Source organism: Haliotis rufescens, unplaced genomic scaffold (genome assembly GCF_023055435.1).
Source record: "Haliotis rufescens isolate VD_foot unplaced genomic scaffold, xgHalRufe1.0.p SCAF_6, whole genome shotgun sequence".
NCBI lineage: Eukaryota > Metazoa > Mollusca > Gastropoda > Lepetellida > Haliotidae > Haliotis > Haliotis rufescens.
Window position 1 is genome coordinate 42,831,802 of NW_025964334.1, and position 13,596 is coordinate 42,845,397.

The window sequence follows — 13,596 nt, forward strand, 5'->3', positions numbered from 1 at the left end:
CATTACCATGGTAATTGTCGAATTATTGTGGTTTGTACGTGATCCAGTGCACATCGACCTTTCACTACCTGACCATGTCTCATTTTCTTTATTGCCTTATTGTGAAGACATGTTTCTTCAGAGAGGATACATTTTGGGCATGTATTTCCCAAACTGTATTTCCCAAATTGTTTGGCATTGTTTTGAATGTAACATCTTACTGTAATTGGAAAAAAGGACCAGTTGAGCCTGGCTTGAACCGGAGGAAGCGATGCCGTCACCTTTGTTGTGACTGCTGTGGACTATGTGACAGGTAGGGCTGGGACGAGTAACTCGGGTCGGGTTGGTCCTGAGTAGGACCCCAGTACCCACAGGACTACCTGGATCCGTGGTTTGTCATGTGATATATAGTTAAATGACAATAACAATAGAATGCCATGGTTACACTTGTACAAGTCGCTTATGTTCACATTTCTTTCTGACTATGCACACATTCCTTCTGACTTTTAAATGTTTGAATAAGACAAAGCTTCGGTCAACTTCAGTGTATGCACAATCAGATCGTTCTATACTATATCTAAACACTTTTTGCTGTGCAGGTACCCAGGGAGTTAATTTGGACTCGTCCCAGTGACAGGGCCAGCTAGTGATATGGAAAAATGGAATCAGGAGTCATTGTGTAGGGTTCAGAAGGAAGATGAATCTTTGAAGTGATATGGTCTAAGGTATCGCCAGGTGATCAGAATTCTTGGGAATTTTATTTTCATTGAGGTGTTCTAATGAGAAAGTATCCTCAGTCTTAGTTAAAAGATAGCAATAGCATGCAGGTCGTGTTTCCAAGGGAATTTATGGATGGTATTCTCAGTTTGGCTCATGAGAGCTTTTTAGCTGGCCATCTTGGTGGGACTAAATCTATTACTGGGTCAGTTCTGATTATTTCTGGGCAGGGATGGACAGTGACATTGTTTGTCAAATTTGTCAAGTATCAGGAAAACCAAACAAGGCTTGTATTCACCCAGGCCCTTCAAAATAGTGCCAATTGTGGGCGAGGCTTTATCAAAGGTCAATATTGATGTAGTATGTCCGTTACCTCAGACTACTCAGGGCAGTCAGTACTTGTTAACAGTGATGTGCATTAATACGAGGTTCCCGGAGGCTATCCCATTGCGTAAGGTCACTGCCGCTGTAGTGACTATAGTACTTCACTATGCCAGGGCTGCCAGGAAATGATAGGTGACAGAAATAGAATGAGGCTGTTAACCAAAAACTAAAACTGACCTAAGAGCGAATGCGGAATGCAAAAGAGCCGTCTTGTCAGGGGTGATAAACACCAGAGAGGTTGACAGGCCCAGCTCGGCGTATCAGAGAATCAGTGGCGTCGATGATAGGTGACCTGTTGGCCTACAACCAGGGACAAAAACTGTGAACGCCGGTGACATCTTCTAAGGCTACGTCACGAAGGTAGTGGTTGGCAAAAGCGGTGTCCGATTGCCAAGAACAGGCTTCCATGTGCGACTGGATGGAACAGTTATACTGTGAAGAGCCATGGTAAATGCGATCGCCCTGATTCGTGTGGGTTGATAGCCTTGGGGGAGGGTCCAATCCGGCAGCTTTATAAGCTTGGAGGATGACCGCCCGTAGCCACAGGGAAAAGTATTCCGGCTGACCAACGACTGCTACGAAGGGCAGACCGGCAGAAAAAAGGTGTTTCCTAGACTTGCGGCAGGCTTTAGATCGTCGTAGAAAACGTTCAGTGACCTAACTGGGCATAATAACGCTCCTCCTCATCCTCGGCAGAAGCCGCATTGGAGCCAGAAATGAGGTGCAATCACTACTGTGTGGTAGACAAACAAGTGGTGTACCCGAGTTTTGCCGTGGAAAACCCGGGGAGCGCCGAGGTAGAGCCTCTTTGAGTAAAGCTGGCGCTGAGGCAGGGTAGAGGAGCGTTGGTGTCGGTGATGTCGATGAAGAAGACAGTGGATGTCGTCGTCGAATGGCGGGGCTAGTGCAAAGCGATATAATACACCGTGATATGCAAGACCAGTCAGCTATGATCCCGAGAAGTGGGTACCCGGTAGCCTATGACGAAGGGGTCAAACAGGCTTGATGAGCCTGAACAGTGAAGATCTGCCAGTTCTGATACAGACGCTGTACACCAGAAGCTTTGTTTCGATGGAAACCCGCAGGTCATCTCTCTGAAAGCATGGCACTCTAAACGGGGTCAGGAGAACGTCGCCAGTGGGCAAGTTGAATCAGACCAAATGTCTATTGGTTGAAAGTTTCCTTCCAGGAAGCTGAATGATAGTCACGATCCCGAAGACGTACGAGAGAGCAGCGACAGGAGCAGCGACAATTAAAAGACTTGGTTTCACCTTGCCGAAGCAGAAGATCGGTTGAGATACTCAGCTTGTTGATCTGGGCGCTGGAGAGCTCAAGGCACCGCAGGCACCGAGAGCGCCAGGAGTGCTGGAGAGCTTGAGGCATAAGCCACGTCAGAGGCGCCGGGAGAGCCGGTGGTGCTGCTTCTCGGGAGTGCTGGCAGTGTTGGTAGCGCCGGAGGCGCTGGGAAGCTCGGCTGAGATACTCAGACGCCAGGAGTGCCAAGGCCGCCGCTGCTGTCAACGTAGATGGCTGAGGAGACAGAAGACCCGCCCCGTTACAGGCGTCACCAGAAGGGACATTGTTGTCGATAAAGGTGACGGCAAGGGAGGTGTAGAAAGACCTCAGTCTCCCAGTTGTAAGCCATATCAGGGGGTCGACGAGCACGTTAAGTGAGGTGTGTCCTGGATACTCATATCGAGTTGAAGGAGCACAGCGACGAAGGACTGCAACATCGGCACTGCATTGTGAAAGTACAGGGTGTCGTACAATCACGGCAGAAGGGGCGGCCCCGACCAGATTTGTTCCTGCGGCAACAAGTGCAGCGAGGCAGAAAATCTGGAATTTTAGCAAAACATAAAGTATGGGAAGCATAATGTAACTCAAAAACTTTGTATTTTATTGAAGTTTATGAGATCAAACAATTATGCTAAAAGGAAGCGAAAAGGCAAAACTGTAAGCATAAACATAATACATAAACATAATACATAAATTTAATGTATTACCCAAGCCAAAGAAGGAATTCAAAACCCAGAACACAAGATTATGTGGCCACGTGGTGAATGGCCAAAATGGCGGGAAAGAAACAAAATGGCAGGAACAACATTGCGCCCGTAAATTACTGTAACTAGAGCCACAAACGAGCGATAAACGTTACAAATTACGAATGGGATGACCTAAAAGGTAACAGCCCATAAACAGGTAACAATGTAGCAGCATATGATGAATGTAGAAACACGCAAAATATAGAAACAATAAGCTTTAATTTCCACAAGGGATACAAAGTACGTCCGTCAACTAAGCAGTTATGTGTTTTGATGTTACGTCATGACTTCCGGGTCTCATGCCGACTGTGAGAGACGCAGCTTCCTGTACTGGTACTTTCTTCAGCAGCTGGATCTCACACAGTTCGTCTCTCTGTCAAAAGACAGCAGTAGATGCAATACGGAGTAATGCAGGATAAGTATACAAATGTAAAAAATATTTAGATTTTACTGCTAGGTTGTGCGCTGCCGGGGATGCTTGACAGGAATCTCTAGGTACTTCACCATTTGAATTGGTTTATGGTCATACACCCTTGAAGTTGGTAAAAGACCAGTGGCTAGTTGATAATCCATCCTAAAAATTGCTGGGCTATGTGGCTAAGATAAGGGATAGGCTCTGGCATGCTATCAATTTAGATGAGCAACACTTGTTCCTGCTAAGTGTAAGGCTAAGGCTCACTGTGACATTAATGCTTGTGCAATGCACTTCAATGTCGGTGACCAAGTGTAACTCTATCTACCCGTCCAAAGGTCCTCCCTTAAAGCTAAGTATACTCCAGGGGTCCGGAAACCGTCATATGCGCCGGACATGTCCGATTGGGAATCTCAAATGTCCGGTTTAAAATATTGCTTACCGGACATTTAAATTTTTCTGTCCGGACATTTTAAAAAATATTGTCCGGACATTCTTAAATTTTGACCAGACATGATCAACAGTTAGGACTGAGCCGTTTCTGTCTGCAGTTGTACCACAATGAAGATTATCTACACCGACAAGCTTTGTTTGTTTTGATTGCTGTAAATACATCGTACCTACATGATAGTCACTGTACTAGGCAATAAACTGAGTTGACACTAATTAATCGAGAATTAATTACTGAGAACGTTAATTTGAGTGAAAGGTGTTTACAACTGTACATAAATACCTTGCATCATCGATGTACCTCATTATCCTAAAAAATGCTACGATACGCAACCTCAGACAAGAAGCGAAAGCGTGACGACAGCCAGTCGACCGATGAGGATCAGTCGAGCGGATCTGCCAAACCCTCAAAGTCTGGACGATCATTTTGTAAGTCGTGGCTAACGACTTTCACTTGGTTGACATACAATGAGGATTTGCAGATTTTATTGTTTTCAGTAGCTAGTCGTATATTGAATCTTGATTGACCGCCATTTTGCTTTCTGTGACGATCGATATCAAAATTTTTTATGGTCAATAATTAAGTACAGATGAAAAAAGTATTAAAATAACTATTGCTATCAACGATATTTTAGTATTTGTGATTATATTATCTGTCATGTTTTTAAATAATCTTTATTTTAAAAAAAAACTTTTCCCGTGAGGTCACGTGATAACCAAATATGGGATAATAGTCTCGATCCAAATGTTACAATGCGAACACTTGAGCAGACTCATGAATATAACTCATGAATATTAATTAGACCGTTCACTACGTTAACAGATCTATATTATAACAGAAACAAACGTATGTTTTTCATGTACATCTAAAATGATATTATTTGTTATTAATTGCCCGGTGAATTAAACAACTTAAATTGAAACAATTCATAATTCATCAATGTAATGTGTGTGAAAAGTTGTACTAAAATATGCTATTTGAAGGGGGCGTGGCCTAAATGCAAATGTCCGATTGGGATTTTAAATTTTCCAGACCCCTTGTACTAAGCTTGTGAAATCAACTCCTCCTACAGTTTTCAGAGAATATCCCTGACACGCTACACACAAGATGTCGACATGTTGATGATACGCATATCGCAGTCCCGTTTCATCTCCACTAATTTTGACAGTTACTGCCCCTGTTTTACGGAGCTTCATTTGCCTAATTGTGAGAGAGGGTACTAAGCTTGTGAAATCAACTCCTCCTACAGTTTCCAGAGAATATCCCTGACACTCTACACACAAGATGTCGACATGTTGATGATACGCATATCGCAGTCCCGTTTTATTTTGACTCATTTTGACAGAGTAACTGCCCCTGTTTTACAGAGCTTCATTTGCCTAATTGTGAGAGAGGGTACTAAGCTTGTGAAATCAACTCCTCCTACAGTTTCCAGAGAATATCCCTGACACTCTACACACAAGATGTCGACATGTTGATGATACGCATATCGCAGTCCCGTTTCATTTTGACTCATTTTGACAGAGTTACTGCCCCTGTTTTACAGAGCTTCATTTGACTCATTAAAAAATTCATGTGGGGGATGTTGTGCTCTCAGAGCACTCTTGTTCGTTTTAATGGAATATAAGCCCCGAGTACGATCCCACTATTTATTATCTTAGTTAAATTATGTGCCTTACCCGTCATCACATATGGTGGGGTAATGACGATATTCAATAGCCCCTCGATTTTTGCTTCGACCATAGTCCATTTATTATCGTTGCGAGTAAGATTGTATGAAGTGTTTTTATTGAGTCTACTAATGTCGACATCACTTAAATCTCCTAGATATTACCTGTGAATGTAACTTCTTTCCGCTTGTATACATTATCTTGTAAATGTAAAGCGTATAACTTACCATCGGTACCGGGTTTACCAAATCCTTCTGTGTCTCCGAGATCGGAAAGCGCAATTGTATTACATTGTCTGAGTGTTCCAGGGTCTGATGAATCAACCATTATTTATAATATGGAGTGTTACACTCAAGTATCCTATATGTACAGGTTGATGTTTTACATCTAATACAGAAATTTTGAGGTCTGAAATAATACCCCGCTTTAATTTTTTATATTGTAATGTTGAGAAAGATTCTGTTCTACCGCTATTGTATTTTTCTTCTTTGACTGAAATAGCTCTCAGTAGAGTTGAATATTATCCGTTGTACTGATCTGATCAAGATGGATGCACAACTCTTTATAGGTAACTAAATCGGGGAATTTAACTCCATGCACTATATCGTTTGGTGGTATTTTTCCCGTTCTGCCATCAAATCCAAGTGTTTCTGCTATCTTAGCAAGAAGTAAATTCTCTTCTCCAGCGCTTAATTTCAGCATCCCATTCGACTCATGTTGTGTGAGACTAATTCCATTAGGCTTAAAAATTTCATCATTGAGTGAACATACGCTGTAATACCCATCAGGTATAGCAATGCGAGTGTGATCAATACCTAATTCACCTATTAAAAACCAATTACTATTTCTCGCAGCATTTATATTGGTCCACCATGGGTAATATGTTTCATCGCATAGGGCAACTTGAAGTTGCCCATCCGAGTTATCGATAGTATGAAGCAGTTGAATAGACTGACCATTTGTTATTCCTGGGACTGTGACATACATATTAAATATACAAACATACTATATCATAACTTAAATATGAAATCAACTTACATTACTAATCAGTCGATTTTAGTAAGTGCCTCTGGTGCTAATTTTTGTTGTTGAATTCCCTGATGTCTTTGAAAAATACAGGGTCACGGCAACTAGCGATAAAATGGTGCACGATTGGTTTCACAATCCAATGCAATTTTGGCAGAACCAGTTAAACTTTGCCATATGGTGTGCCAGAAACAGGATGTGGTGTATCTCTTTATGCCCCAGGATTTGAACTAAATAAGTCTGTTTTATTATTTCACGTGTACTATCAGATTAGACGTTTTCTTAAAGAAATTAGTGCCCCATTACCGCAGTAGGGAGCGTGGAATTCCATAAATAATCCGTACAATAGGTGGGTATTCGAATGTATTTGTCAGGAATTTAATGTTTCTACGAGTAAAGATTGGCGTCTGAGTGGAGTTAACCATGGTCTAGGTATTCTGTACGCTGGTGCACACTCTGTTAAAGAAGTCAGCGATGATGTACTGTAAAGAGGTCGGCTTCTTCCGAGCTTTGCTCTCTCAAGTAACAAGTGGAGAGACGATCGAATGAACTTTAAGGATGGTTTCAAAAGGTTGAGCAACCACCTGGAAATGCTTGGAATGAATTTCTTAATGATAAAACAGAAAATAATTTTACTAACCCCGGAGTTGTAAGAGTTAATGAATCAATAAGATCAAACACGAACAGGAATAATTGGTTTTGCGACGGCGCTCGATGTGCAAAAACAGTTTGTCACAAATGTAGAGGATGCTATTAATTCACCACTTGACATACCATCTTCTATAAAATGTTATCAAGATGTATTACAGTACGCTCAATCCAAAGTAGACTACGTTTATGCTCCGGGACTATACATGTCTCCAAGTAATATGGAACTTCAGGTCAGTGAAGTGATCGGTTAAAATAATAAAATTGTTATTGCTTCCGATCAACAAAAACCAGGTATAAATTCAGATATTAATACCAAATTTATAACACAAACACAGGCGAAATGGGAATAGTAAAGCCACAGACACCACATGTTTCACAAACATCTACTGACACATCTACTAACACACAACCACAAGTGCCACCACATATTGCAGCTTTAAATCAACAACATATCGATGAAAAAACCGCACTAATAGTAATTGGAGTCGTGGCTGGTTTACTCATGATTTGGATAAATAGTCTTTAGCGGATACATACAACAGCCCGGCAATTGCTACGATCAGTGCCCACAAGTTTTGACTAAGCCAAGTGGTGGTCTTTGCTAATAAATTCAAGAGCCAGGAAACAATACTCCCTATTATACTTGGAAGTGCAAATGCGGCTTTCCCAGCGAGCTTTCTCAGTGCTCCTACCAATGCCTTCAAATGCTTTTTTATCCACTTTTACACCACCCTTATCACTTGGCGGTGTGGGTTGTCCGCCGCCACCGGTTAACGCGAGAGTCAAAGTCGATATAATAAATCCCAATGCGGTTAAAATACTGGCAATGGTTATCCCCTGTTCTCTGAACAATGTTTTAATTTTATCGGCCAGTGCAGTGTCATCGTTGAGGACTTGATTGATAGTTTCTCGAATTCTACTGATTTGTGAACGAAGTGCCTTTCTATTACTGGAAGCCGATTCGAGGCGGGCCGATCTTTCGTCTTCTAAGTTATGCAATCTTTCTGCAACGTGGCGTCTACTGAATTCATCACCCGCCTGTTCAAGTTTTGTTTTCTCAGAAGCTATATGCTTGTCGAGTTCGGATAGCTTGGCTGTATTATTGATGAGTTCTCCCCGCATTGGTTGCATTGCCTTAAGACCTAGTAATTCCCTAATACTGAACTCCGAGGATGGTACCTGTAACGTGGAATTATCGTAGTAGGTATCCAAGATTTCTCCGAGTCCGTCCAAGGCCAGCTTCGAGCTTTCTTCCAAATTATCTTTATCTACGTTACCGAGTTCAACACTCACAGCCCTGAAGGACCTTAGTAGACTTCGCAGAAAGTTTTGCTTGTGAGTATTCTACAAAACCTAATTCATTACGAACAGTGTTGATGCCTTGTTTACTAGCTATCATAGACAAGGCTAGGGGCTTACGAGTACGAGAATTCATAAGATGAATATCCAGAGAGCCATGCAGTCGCAATATTCCTTCACTATCTATCGTAAACTTTGAATAGTCACGACCTATAGGAGTTTCTTTTAAGGCATCATAATAATCATTAACGGTTGACTGTAAAAGATCATTATTAAGATTCATAAAGCTGGTTTCATCAGTACCCTCTTCGTTTGTACTCGGGTTATCAATGTCATCTAGATTAAAATCATCCATTTTTCTAATTAAACATAAGGTTACATAATTTCAATATAACAATGTCTTCGCAATACGGACGCAAGTTAAACCCACAACGTAGACTTCGGGATCCATTAGGGGTCAAAGCAATTCGCCAATCTGTAACTATAACTAATAACCCTAGTACCATCAGGGTTTGCCCTAGACATTAAAAATTGGGAGTCATTATGACCCCAAACTTTTCAGATTAGGAGTCATTCGTCAATTTTTGGGAGTCATATTAACTAATCTCAGAATCTCGCTATCAGGATGAAAAATTAAGTAAACATAAACAAGGTAAGATTTTAACTTTTTATATTCTTCATTATTTTAACTGTAACATAAATATCTTTGATTCACAAAGTCAAGTATATTGGGCCTAATACTCGATAAATCTTTTTTTACACTATGAATCATAAATAACTTCTATTCTAATCTTTTTGGAAACTGTGAAAAGTGCAACGTAGATCGTGATAGGTACTAGGCAGAGCATGTATACTGTTGTGTTGGTCGTCTACCACCTGCGACTCGACCTTCGTTAACTCTTTCAACACCAGTCAAACAGAAGTGTTTACTGCTGGGACACTGAGTTCCCAGAGACTCTTGTGTGATAGATGAAGCCAACATTTATCAAAGAAAATACCTGCTTGTAAAATATATTTGCCACTACATGTTATACACCATTTGAAAGGTCTGATCCTATGGTTTATAAATATGAAAGTTATGTTTTTCACATTATATAAAATAATGCATTTACAACTTAATTAAGTTCGTTGTAAATAAAAAAATGTAAGCTAATACGTTGTTAACATCCAGATTAAGGACCAAGGAAGCGAAAACTTGACGATTTTCGGCAAATATAAGATTTCATAAAATCCACTTACCTATTTCTATTTTATTTTCATTGTTTACGCAATTGGAAAATCATTTTAAAAAGAATTATACCCATTTCCCGATAACAGCGGCTGTCCGCTCAGTAACAAGAAGAAATACCCCCGTTTTCGAGGCTTCGTATGAATAACACGTTCGTCGAAGAATGGCAAATGACACATCGCTAGAAAGCTTATTCCTTTATCTACACGCTCGTAACATCGGCTGGTTTTATTCGTAGTTATAACAAGTGATTTCATTGGAATAAAATTGATTTCCAATGACGCTTTCTTGCCGAAATCTGCTACAAGTTTCGCGATTGGTCAATTTTGAGCACGTGACCTAAGGCAGCCAATCAAATTACAGCTGTGATACCAAGCTCGTGTTTGATAAATTTCAGAAGTTGGCGAAAGGTTTTTGTTAAATCGTTATTCTGAACGTTTTAAGCAGGAAATCACGATACATATTAAAAATATGGAACTTCGTGAATGTATCGTGCTAGGTTACGAGCTGTGACAAAGATTTTTCACGCATATATTTTTGCATTAAACATCGTGTCCGAGCCGAGAATTCAAGGCGACGAAAGCTGAGATGTCTTATATTACACGCGATCGCACAAAAAGATGGAAATAAGCTTGATTACTTTTAGATATATTTTTGTTGATTTTATTTATTACTTTGTATAATATATTTAAAGATTTGTTTAACACGCCTTTATTTTGCTCTTTGACATGTTCGATGTGGACCCGTTGTCGAAATGTGTGTCCGAGAATTTTATTTTCAACAACATCGCGGGGAAATAGTGAATATTCATTTAATTTATCGATAAAAAATTATAAATTGAAATGGAATACGTATTTCAGACATTGTGAAATGTGATAGATTTAATAAATGAATGATATTACAGGTAGGTCCATAAAAATATATACTATTTTGACGTGACTACGGCTTGGCCGGTTAACCCGCTTACGGTGTCTGGGGACTCATGTTTCTTGGCCGAAAACCGGCCTACGGTGTTGAAAGAGTTAACCGATGATCATCTATAACGCTCATCAATTATTTGGACCCCGAAGGTAGCGTTGTAACGAGGGATAACTGTATTTTCTTTCTGACAAACGGAAAGGTCCCAGTTTACTAATTGTAATGGCTGTTTCATTGCGTCAACACTGACGCAGTAGTAAATATTTTTAGCGTATTTTCAATTATTTATGCGTCAAATACGCAGGTTTTCTGCGTCAGGGCGAACCCAGTACCATTGATCAGAATCAGATACTTCTGGTTCGCTTTCCTAATCTCATCGCACACGATGTGTTAGTTCCGGGAACTGCACGACTATCATTTACAATTAGTTTAAATTCTACCGACACTAGCAGGGAGCTCGTTCGGTTGTTTAAAAAATCGCGATTAAAATTAGTGGTAATGAAGTTTTGAGTATTGACGACAGCGATGTATATTTCTGTTACATGGATCTCTGGAGAATGGCTTAAGAACGGGAAAACTTACAATACCAAGGTATTTGTAATCAGAACACATTGAGACTGCGTGTAGGTGCTGATAGTGGTGATAATACCGTCATAGGAGATAAGGCTGTTGCTGATGCTTTAGGTAACCGATTCTATATTCCGCTAGACTTTGAATTACTAGATAGTCACATGCCCTTCTATCGAGCATCCCTAGGCGATAGGTTAGAATACGAACTCACTTTTAATGACTACGGCAGAGTAATCAAAGTCACTGTGGATGAAAAGGCTCGCTATTCTATTGAAAATATCTCACTGGAGTATGATATAACAGATCCTGAATTAGCCAGACAAATTTGTAACCAGTATATCGGAAGTTTAGCCATTTTGTACGATCGCGGGCTTCGACACCAAAAGATCACCAGGAACAAAAGAGATACGACGTGGAATATCAATCTAAATGTTCCCGCTAGATTGTTGAAGGGTATTTGAATGTTGTTCGAGGACCCCTCTGATGCATTTGCAAGAGATACCGAGAAGTTCTACAACCCCAAGATTACAAAAGTAGAATTGACTATCGAGGGTGTGCCTAATCAACTATATAGTCAAGGCATGTGAGCATATCAACAGTGGGATGAGATTAAAAAACTCCCTTCTATAAAATGAAGCCCAGAAGTTAACGTGGTCGTGAAAGATCTGTCTCTCGGAGATGTATCTATGGCTGAATTCCTTACCACGAAGTATGCACTAAGGCTCGACATGTGAACCAAGGACGATGACCAACTACACGGCAGTGGGCGGAGAATAGAAAATGCTAGCGAGGGTGTTGTTATACAGATAACGAAGCACCAGGAAGTGGCTGGTAAATTAAACATATATTTGTACGTGATTATACAGAATGGACGAATCGTGCAAGCAATCTATTAATAATCTTTTACCTAAAGAACTGCACTGCACTATCATCTGCGGGCAAACGGGTTGCGGAAAAACAGCTTTTATTCTAGATATTTTACAAAGTCATTATCGGGATGTTTTCATCCATATTATTATTCTGTGTCCGACTATAAGCGTTAATAAAACCTACCTATCAAGAGATTGGGTAATGAATGATCCCGGGGTGCACAGAGTTGATCCGGGCAATCGTTTACAAGACTGTTTACGAATGTGTCACGAAAAATACAAAGGAGAATCAACCCATTTCATAATAGATGACTGCAGTGCGAGTAAAGAACTTACCAAAAAGAAAGTTATGCTTTCATATTTAGCATTCTCCGGTCGGCATACCCAGCATAGCGTTTGGGTACTTACTCAAAAATACAACTCTGTCCTGAAAGATCTCAGAGAGCAGACCAAATGGGTAGCCCTGTTTCATTGCAAAGAACCGAGACTCATTTGAGGAATGACTACGTGAAAATGATGTTATTTATACCAAGCTCGAACGAGATAAAGTAAGAAAACTGTTAGCAGAAACAAAGCACCATAAACTCTTATTAAAAAGCGATCAACCAGCTGCTTATGCAATTGTTTAGCAAAAATATAGCTAAAATAGCAACTGCTAAGCAAAAATATAGCAAAAATATAGCAAAAATACGATAAATTGAACATTAGCGGTTATTATGTAATATTGTGGTTTGAAATCCTCATTCTTTCGCAACAATTTATTATTTCAGGCTGTATTGGATATGCCATATTCCATTATGTTAGACTTAAATATCTCCTTAGGTATTACATTATGGAACAAATGCTCAAAGAACCTGATCAGCATGTAGATCAACATACAGATAAATCTTTAGATAAACATAGATTCGCTGCTTTGGTAGCCGGTGGAAAATGTTTAGGGGAAAATTATACCACTGAAAAAATTGATAACATGACCGATGAAGAATTTAAAAAACTGTACGCTCGTTACGAGTCTAGACTGGGAGCTACCATGACTAAAACAATAGGTTGGGCTATGTGACAACTATACACAGTCGTAGCTAGTACGTTTCTCCCTATCCCAGCAGAACATCGCATGTATTTATGCGAATCTCTCGAGAAAGACCCATTCATCGAACACGCTATAAGCGCAGTAAGCTGTGAGTTTTATCATAGATACGGAATGTTCTTAGCTCCGGTGAACACCACTTTAATAACGGCTAGGTATTGTCAATTTAAACATACGTGCCCACTTACTAATAATGGAGACTCAAGTGACACCACAGATTGTGGAGACACAATCACAACAAGTGAACGAGGAAATAACCCCGATTGTGAAATCACAACAGATTGTGGAAACAC

General features: G+C 40.3%; 1 protein-coding gene across 5 annotated transcripts in view; it reads left to right on the top strand.

Moving 5' to 3' along the window:
• The window catches only part of LOC124114626 (CWF19-like protein 1), a 329,927-nt gene that overhangs the window by 133,385 nt on the left and 182,946 nt on the right, over nt 1-13,596 (top strand). The gene's annotated exons all lie outside the window — the stretch shown is intronic.